This window comes from Tupaia chinensis, unplaced genomic scaffold (assembly GCF_000334495.1).
Source record: "Tupaia chinensis unplaced genomic scaffold, TupChi_1.0 Scaffold000602_1, whole genome shotgun sequence".
Classification (NCBI taxonomy): Eukaryota; Metazoa; Chordata; class Mammalia; order Scandentia; family Tupaiidae; genus Tupaia; species Tupaia belangeri.
In genome coordinates this window covers 1054520-1063299 of record NW_006160120.1, presented here as the reverse complement: position 1 = coordinate 1063299, position 8780 = coordinate 1054520, and positions in this window count along the sequence as shown.

Below are 8780 nucleotides of genomic sequence, written 5' to 3'. Positions count from 1 at the left end.
AAAAGTCATTTAGATGACATATGCATGTCGATAATCCCAGAAATGCCATCCCTTCTCCTTTGCGGTACAAAGCAACGTGGTCAAGAAAGTAACATCCCATGCCTGCTGGCGAATTCTGCTGGCTAGCAGGAAGTCAGAAGTGCCACCCACTTTGAGGGGGAAGGAATTACACAGGACATTCACACCAAGGAGCGAAGATCATGGGGGCGTTTTAGGGTTTTGCCTGCCACGACTCTAAGTCCAGCGGTGAGAAACCAACCCTTTGGTTTCCCATTGATACAATTATTTTGGCAGTGAAGAAGAGGAGGGGAAAGGAGACTTACCAGGAAGGTAGAATGTCATTTCCACAATGGCGTTTTGAGTACAGAGATGACAACGTTTAGCTGCCAGAGCTTTTATTTTATGCTTCAGAGCCTATTATATACACTCATTTTAAATTGTCCCTCCAAGCCATAGTGCACCGAAAAATACATATTTAAAGAGCATGTGAAATAGAATCACCTCTAGACAATTATTTTGAAAAATTAATTTCTGCCTGATTATTTAAAAAAACCAAGCCCATCATTTAAATTCCGTGTTCCTTATCATTTTTTTGTACAATAACATTATATTAAAATTAAGATTCTGGGTGACTCTGGCATGCTTGCAGGGCAAAATGAAGACTGAGGGAGGAATAGGAGTCCGCTTTGAAATGTGCATTTAGGCGGTGATCATTTGCATGAAGTCATATGAAACAGAGGATGGAAATTAACTTGACAGCTTTTAAAAAATATAGCAATGCCAACCAAGAGACCTTCGAGAAAGATGGGTAAGAGAAGCGGTCTTCACGTGGGCGTGCCTGTGCTAGGACTGGGCGTAACATCCACGGTGATTATCAAGGGCTCCCACTGGGACTGAGAGTACCGTGCTGGCGTGGAAACTCAAGCCCTTTCTGCATGGACCACCATCTTTCCAACCCAAAACGAGGTTGGTCCACTGGTCCCATTTACAGAGATAAATGGATACTCTCATAAGCTGGTCTGAAGAAATGTTTGTGGAGGTGGGGCAGGGGAGGGGAGACTTGGCTGTTCTTTTTCACCCCTCCAAGCACATGGGTGATTTGCTGCAACAGTGAAAACAAATGTTTCTCTTAGGGAGCTGCTTCTCAGGCAAATAAACATCTCCAGCAGAAGGAAACAAGAAGGGGGTGAGGGCCAGACAAACCGTTTTCTAGCTAGTGTTGCCAGAGAAGTTGAAATGCCCCTATGGTGTAAGAGTAGTTTGTTTTGTTTTTTGACAGATTTTTGCTACAGAGCACTTGTAATCACCAGAGAGTCAGAGAGAGAAAGAGAGACAGAAAGTGAGAAATCACACACCCTCCGCCCCCTGCCAGAGGAGATGGCCACGCCACAATCCCTTCTCTTCCATTCTCCTCTAGGAATTTTGGGCATGTGCGCGCACATGCCTGGCTTGAGTTTCAAACTTCCAGATCTAGGACTCAAACCATGTCTGACCATGTGGGAGTCCAGTGTCTTAATCACTATACCACCTGCTGGCCCCAAGGTGTAAGAGTGTTTTAATTGACTTCAGGGTGAATTTTATTTGTCCAGCATGCTATTTGAAAAATAAGTATTGAAAATTTTTGATGCTATTATTAATAATAAGAAAGTTCTAGAACCTCTGACTTCTCCTAAAGAGACTACCTGAAAGATTTGTCATCACGAGGCTTATCTCCCTGCCAACATGACATCAGCTGTCTGGAGCTGAGCATTCTCTCTGGTTCGCCCCAGTCTTCACCACTCTCTATTGTCTAACACTTGGCCTTCTTTATCCCTTTCTCTTTACTCCCTGGCCTCTATAGGAATTAGAGTACGTAGCACTAAATTTGAGGTACATCTAAGTTTTCAACTTGGAGAGCATCCAGATTAACCCTCTGAATTTGCAAAGGAGGAAACTGAGGCGAGCACGCAGGTAGGGAGAGGCTGAAGCCTCCCGACTGCCAAAGGACCCCTCTCTCTTCTGTGACGCTGCTTCTCATGCTCCACATTCATCGCCAGAAGTTCACATTCTCTAAATTTCTTTCCAGTTATGTGACTAAAACGTGTCATCTGTTTTAGCAGAAATTCCCCTCTGAGGCATTTTAGCGACCGCTAATTGCAATTCACAATTTAGGACAGTGTCTCCTGAGTGGAGAAGGCCAGGTCATCCCTTGGGACCTAAGAAGACAACGTAAGCACATCCATGAGGGATCTTCAAAAAGCTCACGGAAACTGCATGCTACGAAAGAACAGTGTGAAGACAACGTAAGCACATCCATGAGGGATCTTTGAAAAGCTCACGGAAACTGCATGCTACAAAAGAACAGTGTATGGATTTCAAAAGTTTTGTGCACCAAAATAAACTCATATTTTATAAGACATATTTGCCAGAGGGTATGTGTGCTCACTAGAGAGAGAGAACCAAAACAAAACAAAACAAAACAAAACAAAAAAACACCTCCCATGAAGGACTGTCACACCACAATCCCTTCTCCATCTGTCCCTCCTTTCAGGATTTTAGGGACGTACACACACACACATGCCTGCCATGTTTCTCAAGTTGCCAAGTCCAGGACTCAAACTTCACAGTCAGGCATGAGGGATCCAGCTGCCTTAACCACCACGCCACCAGCTTGTCCAACCTCATGCTTTAATTTCATTTTTCCATGAACTATTGAAGTGCCTGCATATGTACATAATTCCTAAGTAAATAAATACTGGAATTGTTCAGAGTGAAGTGTGCCTGGTCAGAAGTGTGGCGAGCACGCATTTAGGGGGGAAGTTGATCCAGGAGAAAATCAGACACGGCTCCTCAGTCACCCGCACTTAGCTGAGTCGATCCAATAATGGAGGCTTGCTGCGTTCCCTTTCCAAGTAAATGATGCCATCTGCTTCCGGGAGCAGAGGGGGTGGGGTCGCTCGTCTTGCATTCAGGGCTCAGCAACCTCTGGTTTCTATTTTGTAATCGAACTGAGATAGGCAGCCAGAAGGCACCGTTTGCTTTTGTTTAAACTTTTGTTTTTAAGACTGATTTGCAGAATCCTGTTTATTCAATCCCAAACAGAGAAGTCACTGATGAGGGCAGGAGACGGGGAGTGCCCCTGTGCAGCGGCGGGCGTGTTGGCGCTGGCTGAGCACGTGTTTGGTGACAGACCCAGGGGGCTCGCAGTGAGAGTAGCTGTTGTTTACAGATCACGCACCCAGTGCCGCACTGCGGACTCTGGGTATTTGATCCACACACTGCCCCACACAGTACGAACTATTATTCACTCCAATTTAAAATTTGGCATTATGAAACAATTTCAGGCTTTCAGAACAATTGCAGAAATAGTACAAGAGATTTCTCGAACTCCCTTCACCGAGCTTCCCTGATGTTAACAACTTAGACAACCGTAACTCAAATATCAATCTCAGGAAATGAGTATTGAAGCAATAGAACTAGCAGAATGCAGAGCTTATTCAAGTTTCACCACTTGGTCATTCATGTCCTTCTTCTGTCTCAAAATGTAATCCAGGTGCCCAGATCGCATTTAGAAAATAGCCCTCTGTCTCCTCCGAGTTGTGATGGTTTCTCTGTCTTGTTTTTCATGACTTGGACTCGCTAAGAAGTAGTCAGTTATGTGTGGAATGACTTTCACTTTGGGTTAGTCTAAGGTTGCTCATGATTGGACTGAGGTCTTGAGGAGAACGCTGCAGGAGTGACATTGCTGTTCAGGGCACCTCGAGGGCAACATTGTGTCAATATGTCTTATACTGGTGTTGTTCTCCTTGATCACTTGGTGAGGGTGCTGTAGCTGAGTGGCTGCACTGTGAAGTTACTGTGTCTCTCTTTGTAATGAATAAATACCTTGAGGGCAATACTTCGAGACTATAGGAGGCCTCTATTCCTCTGCAAGCTTTCACCTCTGTACTCCGCATTCATGGATCTTGAATTAATACTATATTATTAATATAGAATTATAATACTATATAATCCCCATTATAGTAAATGGGGATTTACCCCCATTTCACAGATGAAACAAATGAAGCCCACTGGTGAAGTGATTTTCCCAAGGCCAAAAACACCATGTCTTTCCTCTGCTTAGAATCTTGCCATTGCTCCATGGGGGCCAGCAGGTGGTATGGTGGATAAGGGCTCTGGATTCCTACATGGCCAACCATGGTTCGAGTCCCGGACCTGGTAGCTTGCTTTCTCACTTTCTCTCTCTCTCTCTCTCTCCCTCTCTGGTCAAATTAAAATAAATAAATAAATAAAGCACAATAAAATAATTATTAAAAAAAAAAAAGAGAATCCTGCCATTACTCCCACCTCACTTAATGGACAAGCTGAAGTCTTCTCAAGCCCCCCACCCCCAGTCTGGCCTCCAGATTCAAACACACAAAGAAAAATCTAGGTCCCGATGGCCTCAAAGATAAATTTTATCAATCATTTCAGGAAGAAATGTTACCAAACTTTCACACAATCTTTCAGAAAATAAAGGAAAAGGAAATGCTTTTCAGTTTTTATGGGGTCAGTATTACTTGATCTCAAAAAGAGACAATGATAATTGCAAGAAAAGAAAATTATGGACTAGTATCTCTCATAAGCAAAGGCACACAAATGGCTAATAGAATATTGGCAAACTGAATCAAGCCATATGCAAAAAGGAAAATGTATCATGATGCAATGGGGATTTACTCAGGAATGCAACGGTAAATTTCATAAGGGAAAAAAAAATGATGTTACCCCACTAACAGAACAGAGGAGAAAATTTGGATGATCATATCAACACGTGCAGAAAAACCATTTGGCTAAATTCAGCAGTCATCCATGTCTCAATCTGACACAGGGCATCTATGAAAAACCTGCAGCTATGGTTATTTTTCACTACCTAAACAGTGCTGAAATGAACATCCTACATGAGTGTCCTGGGGCACGGGCAGCACATAAAACCAGGCATGGAATTACGGGGTCATGGATACTAGATAGTGACAGGTGGGTCTCCTGCCAGCAGCTGGTGAGGGCAACTCCTGTTGCTTCAGGAGCTGTGAAGACTTGGCACTGACAAATAAATAATTACTGACAAATAATTATTTTGCTGGATAAACTTAAGGTTAAAAGATCATCTCAAATTTAAAAATAATAAAAGCATAAATAAATGATCAAATTCCCTAAATCCAAAGATATTTATTTATTTACAATTTGCCAGAGGGCATGTGTGCTCACTGGAGAGAGATAGAGAGATGAGAGAGAGAGAGAGAGAGAGAGAATAAGAAAGCACCCCCATGGGGCATGATCACACTGCCGTCATCCCTTCTCTCTCTCCTTGCAGGATTTTAGGCACACATGCACATGTGCCCAGCGTGTTTCTTAAGCTTCTGGGTCTGAGACCTAAACTGTGGAATCAGCCATGTGGGATCCAGTTGTCTTCACCATAGGCCCTAGAACTAGATCTCCAAGAATCTTTAACATATCTGCATTTGGGGGCTGGCAGGTGGTGTGGGGGTTAAGGCGCTGAACTCCCACATGGCCAACCATGGTTTGAGTCCTGAACCTGACAGCTTGCTTTCTCACTTTTCCTGTCTCTCTCTCTGTGTCTCCCTTTGGTCACATTAAATACTACTAATAATAAGTAAAATATTAAAAATCTGTGTTTGGATGTAAAAGTATTGAGGCAGGTTTCAGGGGAAAGTACATGGGCTTGGAAGACCCTACCCTACAATCCGATGTATTTTATTCAAATATGTGTACCTACACATGTTTATTTATTTCTCGTGTGTGTGTGTGTATGTGTGTATTTATTTACTTATCTCCTGAGAGAGAAAGTTACTTCCAATAAGGTCTCCACACCACAATCCACCCTGTCTCAGCCCCCCTGGATCATGGGCACCCATATACATGCCTGGCATACTAGGGATGGTCCCAGGATGCAAACCCAGCACCTCCCATGTGGGTCAAGCTGTGCTACTGCTACACCGCTGCCTGGCCCCTATTCTAATACGTTTAATGTCTAAACATTTGCCACTGAGGGCAAAGTACATGCCACCCATCAGGCCTCCCAATCAGGGAATCAGTAGAAAATTGAATTCTAGCAAACAGCTACTGGTACTTCACAAGTATCAACACGAGCGCTCCCAGACCGAACCTCAGCGGCGCTGGTGCCCACCACTGGGTCCATTATGCCTCCCACTTCACCGTCCCTGGCTTGCTCCGATGCTTCTAGGAGGAGTTGCTCAGGAAGAGCTGAATGCAGCATTGCACCGGACGCCTGTTCTCAGACGCAGCTCGCCTGGCGTAAGTTACACTGGCCAGCTCAGCGTGGCAAAGGGCATCCCCAGGATCGATCTAGTCCTTCAGCATCTTTCTGACCTGCCACAGAACACGTTGCTTCCTCTGTCCTCTACAGCCCCTCACAAAGACTGAAGTGGGGAGACGAGGCCCCCTTCAGCCATGCCCGGAGGGAACTCCAATCTGGAGGAGGAACTTGGGCTCCTTGCTTCCTCACGAGCAGCAACAGAGGTACGTGCGCGATTTACTCATCATGTGGGACCAGGGAGCCCAACCCGCTTAGAGACATTTAGAGGAGCTGGAAGCTGGAATTCAGGACCCAGCAATGAGAGATGCTCCAAGGGATCAAGGAAACACGCATCAAACTATAAACCCGAGATCCACTCCTGGGAAGGGCAGGTTGCCTTCCACAATGCTTAAGAAAGAGAAGGTTTTCAGGCAGAGTAAAAAAATCCACATCGCAAAAACTGGACAAAAAAGAAAGCAGGAAAAGAAAAAGCACACACACACACACACACACACACACACACACACACACACACACAGAAAGGCTCGTTTTAACTTTACGGCAGAAATAAAACCAAACTTGTCAGCTCTAGCAATTTACCTCAGTGGCTATTAAGAATAAGCTTTCAAAGACTAACAGAATGGGAAAATACTCTTAATTCAATAGTGAGGAAAAAAAAAAAAACAAGATAACGAATTGCAGAAAAAGACTTCCTTCTATGGTGAAAGGAAACATACCAAAATGTTAATAGCGGTCGTATCTAGGTGGTGAGATTTTATTATTTTTTTAAGAATTATTTAATTTTATTTATTCACTCATTAATTTTTAAAATTTGACCCCCCCCACACACACACATACACAGAAAGAGAGAGAGAGAGAGAGAGCGTGCAAGTCACCAGGTCTGGGACTCGAACTGTGGTTGGCCATGTGAGAATGTCCAGCGCCTTAACCACCATGCCACCGGCTGATCATGGTGGCAAGATTTTGAGTGCTGTTCATTTTCTTCTTTAAAACATTCTGTAATTCCTAAGAATCCTACAAGAAGTCTGTATTTGCAATGCTTTTGGCAGCAAGCAATGGAAAATCAGAGTACTGGTACCTTAAACCATGAGGGTATTTTTGTTTATTTGTAGGAAGTCAGAGGTTAGCAGCTTCAGGGTTAGTCTTGTGCCTCAACGGTATTATCAAGGACCCCGACTCTGACGTTGTGTCCCACTGTGTTTATTGTATTGATAGTTTGTTATCAAGGTGGTTGTCTCATGAACCTAGAGCAGCTGCCATTGCTCCAGGCTTCACAGAGTCAATTGAAGACAGAAAGAAGTGTGCCCAGTGCAGGAGCAGAACTTTGGTCTTGCCCTACATCAGGGCACAAAACTCCTTGCTAAAATGTCCCCATCAGACTTAGTTTTACTTTTCATTGGCCGCAGCTAGATCGTACAGCAACCCCTATACATCTCCTCTGAGATCATGGGGATTCTGGACAAATCAATACAGGAACGAGAACAGGATTATGCTGGTAGGGAAGGAGGAGGAAGAGGTAGAGGAGGAGGCTAAAAAATTGCTTCAGACATTTACAAAGTCTGCCACAAGTGATAAATGAAAACCACTGAATGCAGATGGTAAGCAGAGAGATGTTTCTGATAGACAGACAGATGTACAGAGTCACACACACACCCATATTGCAAGAAGAAAGACAAGAAGAACAGTCATGGAACTGTTAATTGTGCTTTTCTTGGGGAAAGAGATTTTGGGTCATATTAATTTTCCTTTTTTGGGGGGTATATCTCTGTAATTTCAAGGTTTCTATAATAAGCATAATTATAAAATTACTTTCTTTGTAAAAAGTATTTTCTTTATTCAGGATAAAATGCATGCATCCACATGAGAGCAGAGAAAGTGAGAGCGAGAGCGAGTGAGCGAGCGAGAGAGAGAGCCTTCGCACGGCACAGGGTCTGGTCACACTGTGATCTTCCTTTCCTTCAGCTTGTTGGATCCTGGATGCTCGTATGTACCTGGTATGTTATAGGGTGACCAGCCAGGGATTTGAACCATGATCCCTGTGTGGCTTCCAGCCCTGCAGTTCTGCATTACTACCACCTGTGCCTCCAAGACTGGACCAACGTTACTTTCTTAAGTAGAAAAATCTTAATTTAAGAGAGTCCCGAGACTAGTATTTTGCCGTCATTTTCCCCCACATCCTGTTCACATAAACACAGTGTGTGTATTGTAAGTACACTGTTGATTTCGCCCGAGGGTGGGGTCTCACACACTTTACCCCGTTTAATCCTCACGAAGGCCGCAGGAGGTGGATACCATTATTGGTCCCATTTTCCATCTAAGGAAGAGTTAATAAGTGATTGACTGGCATCCTACGGTAGGAAAGAACCAGGCCAGGATTCAAACTGAGGTCTGTTTGATTGCAGAGCCCACATTCTTACCCAGAGCCCCACCTTATAATGTGGTCTGCAGTGCTGGTAACTTCCTCATT